Genomic DNA, 13,978 nt, shown 5'->3' on the forward strand with positions numbered 1-13,978 from the left:
CCAGTCTCAGATTCCTTTAAGGTGATCTCAATGTCATCCAGGTGGGTAGAAGATGCGGGACATCGCCGTGCTCTGAGTATATCATCTCTGATCACCGATTTACAACCCCTAGTGTGGTGAATCCAATGGATTACTTTATTGATTAAGGATTCTTGACTCATAGATGTTTTTAGAGGCAGTTTTTAATCTTGGAACATTAGCCATATAGAGTTTACTGAATTGTGGCCCATTACTGTCAGTTGTAGCAGTTGGAAGGATCTGGAAGTCCCGGGTATCGTGAGTAGAATGTTGAGTAGATGATTGGGCCTGTCGTTTCTGGGCAGTATGTTTCGTTATGGAGGCCTGTGGGGTCTGTGGAACTGCCAACCTCTTAAGCCTATCTTGTATAGAATTATTAGGCCTATTCATGCCCTGGTTCTGGAGTTTATTAGAAGCGTGTTTACGGGTCAGAGGGACAGGGGTGGCTAGTTGATGAGCGTTGGGATCGTAGATGGAGCTTTTTATGCTAGAGATTGATGGGGCGAATTGTTTAGGGACACTATTGGTGAGCTGTGGGCAGTGATATTGTGCAGTGATGACATTTTCTTTGTGAGGCTCGACCTTCCTTGCTATAGCTGTAACTATGGTTGTAAGATCCTCTAACATACTTTTCAGTGTTCCAATCTCTGCTCTTAGTGTATTAATATCAAGTGCTTTATCCGTAGGCTCGGTTTAGTTTGCTATTCTGCACATCCTGATAGCGTCAGCCGTGCCATACGGGAGCTGCTGGGGGGAGTTGTCGCTATGTTCGTCCCCAGTTGCCTGGAGAGGTAGAAATCTATTTGAGGAAGGAATGGTAGGTTCTTGTACAAGGGCTTCTTGAGATAGGTTAGTGCTAATACCCGCAGGGGAAGCAATGGAAGATCGAACTGTACCTTGAGCAGGAAGGACTAACTTGTTTGTTTTAGTGGATGACTTTGTAGAAGGTAGTCTTAGGAACATCATAGGGATAGCAGAGGGACAGGCTGTTTTTGAACTTGAACTTGGGGGTGACCTCTCATCCGAGCCTTCATGAATTGGGAGTATCGGTTGGTTACACACCAAGATTTCCTCACACTCGTTTATAAGGGTGTCTATCCTATCGAGTACACAAATACTACCTGGATGTTTGAGGGACTTTCTAGCCCTTTTCCCTTTAGTTGACCTGCCTACCCCACTTCCCCCAGTTCCTTCCATGATGTTTCGCTTCCCCATCGTAAGTGACCAGATAACACTAATAATGATGCTAGTGGATGCCCACCATGCTATCAAGTCAAACAGTAAATAATTATGTGAGGCCCAAAATGTAATAAAAGAAACAGAAATACAGAACAAAAAAGCAAAAAGAAAACAGAAATGCTATCTAACCCCCTACAGCATAAGGGGATCAGACACTATCAGAGTCAATGTCCAACTATTACTGAATGGTCAAATATTAACAATTAACCTCATGTGGGGGAGGCCGGGATGTACAGTACCTTAGTTGACACTGTCCACAGCAAATTCAAGGGGGGTGTCCCAGCCCTGCCTCTTCCTGCCAATGACGGGCAAGGACGGGCCCGCCCTTGGCCCGGGCTTCGTCCGCGCGCGTCCCGCGCTGCGGGAATCACTGGAGGATTTTGTGGGCGCCTCCTTGCGCTACAGTGACGTTGGTGGCAAGGGAGTCTGGGGAGTGTAGTCCGGCACTCTCCCGCTCCCACAAACAATCTCCGGTATTCAATGGACTTGACCCCCACCAGAGGGCAAACAAACAGCAAGCAGGCTATATACATAGTACACATAGACACACACACACCTTATATTGCGCATTTGTTGAAAAAATGTACTTCTTGTGTGTGCTCTGCTTTCCTTACCGTATTTCGTCACAACACAGTTACATTCAGTCATGACTGTTTCAACTTGTTTAAAAGTTTCCACAAGTACTACATCCTGGTTCTTGAAAACTATTTCATTTTAGACTTGAAACTTTCCTAATTAAATGGATTTGAAAGTAAAATTTGATTAAATATGTAAAATACATTTTGTTCCATTCTCCATGATTTAATTAAAACAGGTCTTATCGTAAAAAGTATTTTTTCAGTTTACAAGTAAAGTGTAGGCGCTCAATCTTATCTCTAAGGATCATCTTGCGGAGGTCAAATCCCCAGCAGTCATTTTTACTGAGATCTTTTTCCATGGAACTGGTTAGATTAATTTAGGTATCCATTCCATTACTTTGTGGTTTGTTGCAGCTGTGGTAAATATTTAAATTACATGTACTATTTTTATGCGGTAAAATACAATATGAATAACTCAGTAAAAATAAGAGGCAGAATCCGTGGTATTCGAGGGTATAATAGGGTATTTATTCCTTACAAAGGAATGATGGTTCGAACCAGGCAATCGGGTTCCTTTACCACGAAGGTTCAGGAAGGGATCAGCAATAGATTATTGACAAGTATCAGTATATATAAGAAAGGCATTACATTAAGATAGATGCAGGAGGCGTAACAGCTTGATAATACAGATAAGAATATACATACGTAATAAAAAGTCGTAATAATAGGCGTGCATAGAGGCGTATACTAAAAACGTCATTATGATGGTGACACAAATGGGTGGATCCATAAGAGAATCCTGCAAAGTCAGCGAAAATACATGGCAGAGATGCGCGTGCAGCCGCATGACGTGTGATTGACGTGTAACTAAAGGGTGAAGGGAACATGACATTTAGCCCTACATGTGGAGACAGAAGTCTGAGGTGTCAGGACAACCTAGTCCTAAATCATATCTAATATCTTGTGTTTAAGGAACTATTTTATCTGGAAGGAAAGGTCTTCTCGGACAGATCCTATTCTATACTGACTGCTAGTGCGTGTACAAGCGTCTAACTGTCTACATGAGATGCGAGGGGGCATGGGCCTACCATGGTAACGAGAGTCATGAATTACTTGCACAGAGATAGTAAGTCCGGGCCCTTTGCTCTGCAGCTAGAGGGATGTTTACCTAAGCTACTTAGACAGGAATGCATTTCTTGAGGAGCGGAACAGATAACTTGAAGGCCGAATTTAGTTTTTGGCAGGCAACAGGCCGGGCTTAGGCACCGTTAGCCGCGCAGGAAGTAAGACAAAGTTCATGGATACAGATGCAGGTCCAGGCTGGAGCATTCAGAGGCAGAAGCAAGAAAAGGCTCGATGGCAGAATTCAGGGCCTACCTTGCCAGAGCTGGAAAACGTGAAAAGTATACCATATAAAGACGGTGGCAAGGCATACTTAGGAACGGAATATCTGGCCCATTCATGGCAGATATGAAAGAGTACATATTAACGTTGGACACAATTGTATTTGCGTCTTCATAGCTTGAAGTGGAGGGAACATACATGTACTTGTAGCATGTACATGGAGCCGTTGGGGTCTAGATAGGGGACACAATTGACCATAAAAATTAATATTTCCTCATTCCCTCCTTGTCCCCTACGGACCCTTATGAAATATCGATCTTCAGGAATCCATCAATCTGTTCATGTAACATCATTTGCTCTTCTTTCTTCTTCCGGGATCTTGAATAAAAACTTGAACGTGGAATACACGATGTGGCACACAGGCCGCAAATCGCTGGTCCACATTGTAGACATAGGCAACAACTAAATACTATGAGAAGGCCAATACCTAGGAAGGATAGGACTTTCCATCCCCAGGCTGACAACACGCTCCAGAACCAACCGGACCATGTCCAGGTGCCTGCATTCTGATGTATCTGATTTGCAATCTTGTGAAGACGAGTTATGGCTTTATATACGGATGGCGCGTTTTCTGGGATGAAAACACAGCAACTTGATCCGATGACCCTACAAGCTCCGCCCCTATCTGCTAGGATGACGTCAAGGACAAGACGATTTTGAAGAACAACAATCCGCATCGCAGACTGCTCCTCTGTTAAGTTGCCTAGGGCAGAGGTAGTTTCATTCACTACTGCTTCAAGGGTTCTAGTTAATCTGCGTATCAGTTTACTGTTTGAGACAACACCTATGTAAGGAAAGAGACCTTTATTGAAGTCGGTGTATTGTTCCCATGCTGTTTCGGTGTAGTCAACAATCGGGGTATCTCTCTGGGGTCTATGGTGTACTAGATTGGTATTTCTATGATAATCAGGAGGGGCTAGAAAAACAGGTGGCAAAAGGAATGCAATGTAACAGGTACCATCCCAGTCTGGAGGTAGACGTATATATGCGGTATGCCCACATATGAAGTAGGAATGACGGGAAGCTCTAAATGTAGACTTGCCTTTCTCACTGAATTCGATCACAGTAGTACATTTACTATGACCCAGGTGTACTGAACCATTCTTTCTTACACAGAATTCACCTTTGACTGGTAATACTGACATAGCAGGCAAGACTAGTGTAGCGTCAGATTCAACATTTAGAATCATGAGGTTAAGTGTAAAATTACCTAATCCATATACTTCATTTTCTAGATCAGTTCCTGTTCTTTTGGGAAGTCCCTCCTTGTTAGGATAACAGGCTTTAAGCAAAACTAAGTTCAGGTTTCCCCATACCCAGTTGCTCTGGTATACTACAGTGTTTGAATCTAAAGAGTTAATCAAACTAAACCATGCTCCACAGGAACCATTGTGTGTGAACGGATATGGAAAGAGAGGCAGAACTCCTTTGTATTTCTGATAGGGAGGGAGTCGGCCATATATCCAACAATTTGTAGCATTGCTGGTCTGATGGGAATGGTGTAACATATTAATGAATGTGTTGTTGAGCAGCGCAAATCTATAGGACAACTCATGTGGAGGTAGTTCACTAAAAGAATGTTCGGCAGTAACATTGTAAGCACGCTTGAAAATAGGATAGTACATATGTAACAGCACACTTGCAGCAATAATAATAAGACTTAGAAAAAACATAATCACCAATGTCACTATACAGTGACTATGAAGTGATTTACAGTATGCATGTTTCTTGAGCTGCTTCTGTCTATTTTTCTCTCTCATTCGGTCTAGAGGATACATGTCAAAGACTTAATTCAACCGATTCACCTTGGAGAGGACTTAAACAATCGAATTGTCTGACTTGCTAGACCTTAGTTTCAGTTTATAGTTCTCTTTTTCTGTCTTTTCAACCAGGGGGAGTTTTGAGTCAGTCTGTGAGGGAATGCAGGGCTGAACGTTTAAATCCGATGGTAGTCCATGAAATTTCTTGATATGACTCGAGTGTAACCACCCTTTGCGGCCCTCTATCTTCACGGCTGTCCTCGTGGTCAGTAAAACGAGTTTCGGTTGTTGCCAGCGAGGCTCCAACGGACTCCTCCTGTCGAAGTTCCTCACAAGTACCAGGTCACCTGGAACCACTTCATGAGGCTTTACCTCAGTGTTATCGGGAAAAGCTGCAGCTACCTGTGAACGACAAGATTGTAGTGCAGACATCAAGGAAGCCAGGTAATCTGTCAGCATATTACAATCAACATCAGTGATCTTACGAGGTATAGGCGTCCCCCACATATTTGGTGGCCTACCGAAGACCACCTCATACGGGGATAGCCCTGTTCGAGAATGTGCTACCATTCTCATGTAAAAGAGCGCAACTGGTAAGGCTACTATCCAGTCGACACCTTTTTCTCTACAGATTTTGGACAGTCTAATTTTCAGAGTTTGATTATGGCGTTCCACGAGACCTGCTGCCTCGGGATGTCGGACACAGTGGAATTTCCATTGATAGCCTAACAAGAGTGAAATATGTTTCATTAGCTCGGATGAGAACGGCTGGCCATTATCTGAGTACACGATACGAGGCAAACCATACCGTGGGAAGAATTCTCGAACTAACTGTTGGGCAGTAGTCGGGGCAGTGTAATCTGAGACGGGATACGCCTCTGTCCAACGGGAAAGAGCGCATACGACTACGAGGACATATTTGAATCCTCGACATCGTTCCATCTGGATATAATCCATCTGGAGGACTTCAAAAGGGTGATCGGGAGGTTGGAATCCACCCTGCTCTACAGGTACTCCTTTACCTGGATTGAACTGACAACAAATCATACAGGTTCGGACTTTCTGTTTGGCTGCCGCTCGTAAGTGTTTGTTGAACCAAATGTGTTGAATACTGTCTAACATGGCTTTTTCTCCTAGATGTGCTGGACTATGTATTGTGTTAATGATAACTTGAACCATTGAGTCGGGGAGAAACCATATAGATTTTCCTTTCGTCATCCATCCCTGATCTGTCTGGATCCCTCCTAATTCGGTCCATTTCTTTATTTCCTCTGGTGTAGCATGTGTCTGTATGTCAATTACATCAAGAGCAGGATCCTTAACTGTCATGCAGTGTGTCGGCGTCGGAACTATTGTCTTTGTCAAGTCAGTTGCATGAGTCTGATTCTGTGCTGTTTGCTTAGCTGTTCGGTCTGCTAGGTCGTTACCCTGAGAAATAATGTCAGTCACTTTCGTATGGGCTTTGCACTTCATGATAGATATTGAAGTAGGTAGATGTATTGCATCTAATAGAGCTTGAATGAGGGGACCGTGTTGAATGTTGGCACCGTGAGAAGTCAAATAACCTCTCTCTCGCCAAAGGACTCCGAAGTCATGTACGACTCCGAATGCATAACGTGAATCTGTGTATATGTTGACTTTCTTATTTTTGGCTTGAATACAGGCTTGTGTCAGAGCGATAAGCTCTGCTGCTTGAGCTGATAATGTGTCGATACAATTTGTTTCAATGACTTCGGTGTCTGTCGTGACTGCATAGGCGGCCACTAACTTTCCTGTACTTGTTCTCATACATGAACCATCTACATAAAGTGTCAGGTCTGGATCTGGTAATGGGACATCTGTCAAATCTTGTCTGGGTTTGGTCGTAATAGTAATGACTTCAATACAATCATGTGTCAGTGGGTCTGTTCCACTTAATGGCAAAAGTGTGGCAGGATTTAATGTACTACATCGTCTGATTTCTATGTGTGGCTGAAACAATGTAAGTTCGTAACCAGTCAGTCGTGCTATAGTCAAGTGTTGTGTCTGTGTCTGGTTCAAGAGAACCTCTACTGCGTGTGGTACTTGTACTGTCAATTGATGTCCTAATACTATGGAATCACTTTGTCTAATTGCTAGAGCTGTCGCTGCAACTGATTTCAGACACGCAGGAAGAGCTTGAGCTACGGGATCTAATGTGCTAGAAAAGTAAGCACATGGCTTGTGTGATCCTGCTTGTTCCTGCGTGAGTACTGACAAAGCAGTACCTTCACGTTCTGTAACAAAGAGTGTAAAAGGCTTACTGTAACATGGTGTCGCTAAGACAGGTGCTTGGCATAAAGCTTTCTTTAAGTCTTCAAAAGCTTGTGTATGTTCTGGAGTCCAAGGGAGGACAGTCGATGTCGCTGCCTCCTGTGTTGTCAACTAAATGAGTGGTTTAGCTAAAAATGCATATTGGGGGATCCACTGCCTGCAGTACGAAGTGAGGCCTATGAAGGCCCGTACCTCCTTTTGTGTCTTGGGTGGTGGCATGTTTACAATTAACTGGATGCGATCAGGTGTGAGCTGTCTCCCCCATTTGGACAGCAAGTGCCCTAGGTACACAACTTGCTGGGCACAAAATTGCAGCTTTGAAGGGGACACCTTGTGCCCCTTGTCGGCTAAGAAATGTAAAACCGTCAGTGATGCTTTTTCACATTCGGATTCGCTTCGGGCGGTGATCAGCAGATCATCGACATACTGAAGCAATGCAGTGTTAACAGGCATGTGGATACTGTCAAGTTGTCTTTTCAGTGCTTGGCTGTAGATGCTAGGACTTTCTGTAAATCCTTGAGGTGCCCGTGCGAATTTAAAACTTCGTCCATTTAAACTGAATCCGAACAAATATTGGCTTTCCGGATCGATTGGGACGCTGAAGAAGGCGTTCTTGAGGTCAATTACAGTAAAGAACGTTGCTTCTGAATCAATAGCTGTCAGTAATGAAGAAATATCCGGGACCACGGGATATTGTGGTACAATGCATTTATTTAATTCGCGTAGATCAATAACTAATCGATATACTGGGGGTGCTTTTGGGTCGGTTCGTTTAAGAATCGGAATAATCGGAGAATTACATATATTGGAGTCGGTTTCTACAACCACTCCCTGTGAGATGAGCTCGTCAATGATTTGCAGTAAAGCCACTACAGCATCTGGAGGTAACTTGTATTGTCGCATTCGTGGTAATACCACTCCTGCTTTGAGTGTGACTCGATACGGTGTAATGTGCATACAACCTACATCAGTGGGGCCTTGTGCCCATAAATGTGCAGGTAGATTCTGTAACCGGTGATCCATGTCTCTAGACACGTAGTGACCTTTAAAGTCACGCAAAAATAGTCGTACTCCGTCCGGAGAACAGCATATTATAGCTCCTAGATCTTTCAATGTTTTAATACCTAACAAATTTTCGGGGCATGATTTCGTAAGCAATAGATCTGTAGTCCGTGTTAATGGACCGACTGTAAATGCAAGCGGTTGTGATACTTCGTTAATAGTGGGCTTTCCTGAAAAACCAAGGGAAATATTTTGTGAGCCTGAGAGTGGTGCCCCTGGAACTTCATCATGACTTATAGTTGTTCCGCTTGCCCCTGTATCGAGTAGAAACTTTCTGTCTTTCCCTAATACTTGACTCTGTACATAAGGACCCTCTTGATCTACAGGAACCTCAATAAGGGGTAAGCCAACTTCCCTCTCTAGGCTATTTCATGTGTAGCGTTGATACTCTGGATAGTCATTTTGTGCATACTGGTACATCTGTTGTGTCGTGTTCTGTGTTGCAGCAATAGGCTGTGGCTGTTGTTGCGGTACGGTCTGTTGTGCAGCTTGCATAGGCTGTATATTCTGAGGTACTTGTTGTTGGATCTGATCCTGTCTAGGCGGACGTGGTCTCTCCTTGGTTTTACCCGTGGAGATATTATGTTTCAGAACTGCACAATCGTTTATATAATGACCTGGCTGTTTACAATAGTTGCATGTCCCTGTTCGGGCGCCAATTATGTGGTAAATATTTAAATTACCTGTACTATTTTTATGCGGTAAAATACAATATGAATAACTCAGTAAAAATAAGAGGCAGAATCCGTGGTATTCGAGGGTATAATAGGGTATTTATTCCTTACAAAGGAATGATGGTTCGAACCAGGCAATCGGGTTCCTTTACCACGAAGGTTCAGGAAGGGATCAGCAATAGATTATTGACAAGTATCAGTATATATAAGAAAGGCATTACATTAAGATAGATGCAGGAGGCGTAACAGCTTGATAATACAGATAAGAATATACATACGTAATAAAAAGTCGTAATAATAGGCGTGCATAGAGGCGTATACTAAAAACGTCATTATGATGGTGACACAAATGGGTGGATCCATAAGAGAATCCTGCAAAGTCAGCGAAAATACATGGCAGAGATGCGCGTGCAGCCGCATGACGTGTGATTGACGTGTAACTAAAGGGTGAAGGGAACTTGACATTTAGCCCTACATGTGGAGACAGAAGTCTGAGGTGTCAGGACAACCTAGTCCTAAATCATATCTAATATCTTGTGTTTAAGGAACTATTTTATCTGGAAGGAAAGGTCTTCTCAGACAGATCCTATTCTATACTGACTGCTAGTGCGTGTACAAGCGTCTAACTGTCTACATGAGATGCGAGGGGGCATGGGCCTACCATGGTAACGAGAGTCATGAATTACTTGCACAGAGATAGTAAGGCCGGGCCCTTTGCTCTGCAGCTAGAGGGATGTTTACCTAAGCTACTTAGACAGGAATGCATTTCTTGAGGAGCGGAACAGATAACTTGAAGGCCGAATTTAGTTTTTGGCAGGCAACAGGCCGGGCTTAGGCACCGTTAGCCGCGCAGGAAGTAAGACAAAGTTCATGGATACAGATGCAGGTCCAGGCTGGAGCATTCAGAGGCAGAAGCAAGAAAAGGCTCGATGGCAGAATTCAGGGCCTACCTTGCCAGAGCTGGAAAACGTGAAAAGTATACCATATAAAGACGGTGGCAAGGCATACTTAGGAACGGAATATCTGGCCCATTCATGGCAGATATGAAAGAGTACATATTAACGTTGGACACAATTGTATTTGCGTCTTCATAGCTTGAAGTGGAGGGAACATACATGTACTTGTAGCATGTACATGGAGCCGTTGGGGTCTAGATAGGGGACACAATTGACCATAAAAATTCATATTTCCTCACAGCACATACCCTAGATGCAATGGATATGCCCAGAAGTGTGTTCCACTCTACTTGTGCCACAGGACTGAACTGTGGCCTCTAGTCTGGGGTTCCTTATGTTCCCACAGGGAGGGGACGTGACGTGCTAGTTCGGGCTGTACTGGTCCTATTGGAACAGAACAAAGACAGATTTGTATATAGCCAGTCTCTGTCTAAAGTGGCACAGTGTGCAAAAATCGATGGACTGTAGCCAGAGCATGAGGGACTGCCAATTGTTGAGCTTAATTCAAGCATTCTTTCCATCACTATGGGGCATATTATCAAGCCAGGCGATACAATTATCGCCGCTTTAGCGGCAGAAAACTGCCGCTAAAACGGCGATAATGGGCTTGATAATATGCTCTATGGAATTCCAATTGAAGCCCAGGTTAGATGTCCTTCACATCTAACCTGGGCTTCAATTGGAATTCCATAGAGCATATTATCAAGCCCATTATCGCCGTTTTAACGGCAGTTTTCTGCCGATAAAGCTGCGATAATTTTATCGCCTGGCTTGATAATATGCCCCAATGTTATTTGTTGCAGTAAAAGCCAGAAGTGGGATGAACCAGTACTCTATGCTGCATGCTGTGTGGGCGGGAGAAATATGTATGGCACTCCACCAAATATTGATCAAAAGCCTCTGCATGCATGTGTATTATATACAAAAATGTGTTGTTGTTTTTTAAACATTTGTCTGGTGAGATAGCTGAAGCTGTCGCAAAGGACAGAACTCAAATGTCCTTTTAATGTGCTGTTTGGTAATGATTGCAGAGCGGATTTATTCAACGTCTGGCACCATCCTTTATCTAGCCGACTTTTTAAAAGCTATTGCTAGCAATGCCTGGTTTCAGAATGTATCTTGTTATTCATTATTCCCAGGAGTTAGAGGTTTTGAAATGTGTAAAAGATCGCATTTTGCAGTAAGAGCTCCTATGTTGCTCTGTCCTACTCAACTGGTTAACATACAATCTCCAAAGAAAACTTATGTTCCTCTCACCGCCAAACTCTTCATTTTTTGCTATAGGAATAATAATAGGAGGGTGTTAATGAGCTTATCTTTAATAGAAAGAACAATATTGGTGTAGGGTCAGAAAATATATAGATATTTGCCGTATAACTGTACATCTTTTAAAAGTGTAGAAACTACCAAAAAAGGGAAAAATACCTGCTCTACAAAAATAATGTCACGAGTGAAGAGAGTGCAAAAGAATACAGTAAAGATTAGCAAATAATAAAATAATAATAGGTTTTGTAGAATTCGCCTCCCAGACCTCACACTGGTACCCTAAAGGGCATCCTACATGCCGTAGCATGACTAATGCAGGTGCCTGAAGAAACATGATCACACCACCCCCGTCCTCACAGAACTCCCTCACACCATCTTCATAACCAGCAGCAACATTCATAAAGCCATCACGACCAGCACGGGCACTTATCTTGCAGACAAGCTCTTAGTCTCTGCTAGTTTTCGGTGCACCTGCAGCCAAGGCAGCATCAGACTTACAAGAAGTGTAAAAAAGAAAGGCAGCAGGCCTTTTCCATCGATGCACCCAGAATTAAAAACAACATCCTCCTATCCATCAGGACTATCCCAATGCTGTTCCAATTTAGGTGCATTAACAGTCCACCCATCGCCTATCTCTCCTGGACTCGTTGATTTATTGTATGCTCATAGCGCCTAGCTGCCTTTCACGCTCTAGAGTACCACATACTTGCAATTAGTGTAGAGTGAAATCCACTGGCACAAGTAACACTTAATATGGAAAAAGCAAAAACGTTGTTGCAGGAGGTAATAAGAATGAAAGCTCTTGCATTAATAAACTCAACTGAATCTCAATTGAACTCTTAAACAACTGTAGCTAAACACTAGATGGCAGCAGGAAACCAGACATGCCTCAAGCCAAAGATTTAAAAGCAAAGATCGTCAAAGGAAAAACGCGAAAATGTAGCGAATCATTCAGAGTGTATGCAGCAGAGTTGAGAAAAACAAGTTGGTAATGCAATAGCAAAGCGTGGTGGCGTTAAAGAGGAGGCAGTGGGACCTCATCCTTCACTCAATCGCATTTTTAACTGTTTTTTAATCTATTTGATTTTGATAGCGCATTCTCAACTCTAAATAGGGTATCAGTGAGCTTCGAATATGCAGGAAAATAATTTCGGTTGTGCAACATGTGGACGAAACATTTTACTGTACGATACCTGGATAGTATACTTTCATGCAGATGTAATATGAGATGAAGTTGAGAAGCTAAGTAGGTAATGTAATGGTCTGGCCCAGAGGCGTAGCTAGAGCTTGTGGCGCCCGGGGCTACCCTTCGGATTGCCGCCCCCCTGGGGGGGGGGGGGGGGGGAGGGGGGTACTGGGGAAAAAGGACGGCGAGCACCAGAAAGAGGTTCGAGAGACACATAGTATCGCCGCTAATAGTTAGCTCGATCATGCAAGTTACATGCACATACATGACACGGTCCAGGGCTAGACAGCCCCCGTCCCCAAAACATTGCCGCCTGGGGCGGACGGCCCCCACCTAGCTACGCTGCTGAAGGAAAAGCAGAAGGAAACCCAAAACTTACATCAGTTCTACCTACTCTGTTTGTGACATCTCACTCATAACATCACAGCTTGTGCAGGACCCTTGTCCCCTGTCCCCTATCTACCCCGTCCGTGACCTCAATGTCTGCAGACCGGTCCACCAAACTGGGTTTGACCACAATTCCCCTGGCAGCACCTTCAGGATACTACAGGTGAGTCCAACGCACCTGATCACTAGACTAACTTGAGTTCTGCAGTTGGGGCAGTACCAGCCCTGCAGTGGAAGCCTTCTCACTCCACCCAAGCCCCCCATGAGAGCTCAGTAGAAACCATCTCAAAAAAGAGAGTTTCCCAGGGACCAGAAAGGACTGGGTGTCAGATATTTATCAAAAAAAGATTCCTTTCTGTGTATTACTCTTTTAGTTGGTGACCATGAGGCCTACACATTTAGATCAATAACCTTTGATTTTTGACTGTGACACTGGACAAATATTATTACTCCAGACTAGAATATACTTTTTGTTACTCTCAAAATTTATTTTTCATAGGAAAACACTTATGTTCAATAAAATCATATTTTAAAATTGCATTCAATATATACTCTGATTGGGTGCTCTGGTACAGTCTTATATATGCTATTTAACAATTCCGTATTACGGTATCTATCTCAGAGTCACACACACTTCAAATCATGTACTTTCAAAATTGCAAATTAAATACTACACAAATACATTTCATATGCTTTAAAAAGTCCCACTGTCGACGCGTTTCGGTGCATAGGTTACAATAGTAGCACCTTCCTCAGGACGGACGAGAATTTAAAACCAAAGTTTTGTTCTTCTTTTTTAAGTGTAGGGGTTGAAGTCCTTCTGTGGGTGTTCAGGACGACTTTATCACCTCTCAACTTTTGTGATTTTAGACCACTTGCATCATAGTCAGTGGAGTCATAGAATTTTTTAAAAAGTCACGTTGACACATGTTCAATGGTGTCTTAAAGCAGGTACGTCTTTCGATATGCACCGCCTGTATTCAATTGTTTAGCTGTGCCAATAGGTTTTTCGCCTAATGTTTAAGTTCAGGCTGTCCTTCCCTGCACCTTTTCAAGTGGTGTCCTGATACCAGTTAGAGCCTGCAATATCTTGTGGCAGCCTGAATCTTGACAACGCTGTCTTCTTTTCTTTAAGCGCTGTCAGCCACACTGTAGG

The 13,978-nt window shown here is 43.3% G+C and overlaps 1 protein-coding gene across 1 annotated transcript in view; it reads right to left on the minus strand.

Moving 5' to 3' along the window:
- Positions 1–13,978, minus strand: part of MEIOB (meiosis specific with OB-fold) — an 877,351-nt gene that overhangs the window by 548,024 nt on the left and 315,349 nt on the right. The window lies entirely within an intron of this gene.

The sequence above is a fragment of the Triturus cristatus genome, chromosome 10 (assembly GCF_964204655.1).
Source record: "Triturus cristatus chromosome 10, aTriCri1.1, whole genome shotgun sequence".
Classification (NCBI taxonomy): domain Eukaryota; kingdom Metazoa; phylum Chordata; class Amphibia; order Caudata; family Salamandridae; genus Triturus; species Triturus cristatus.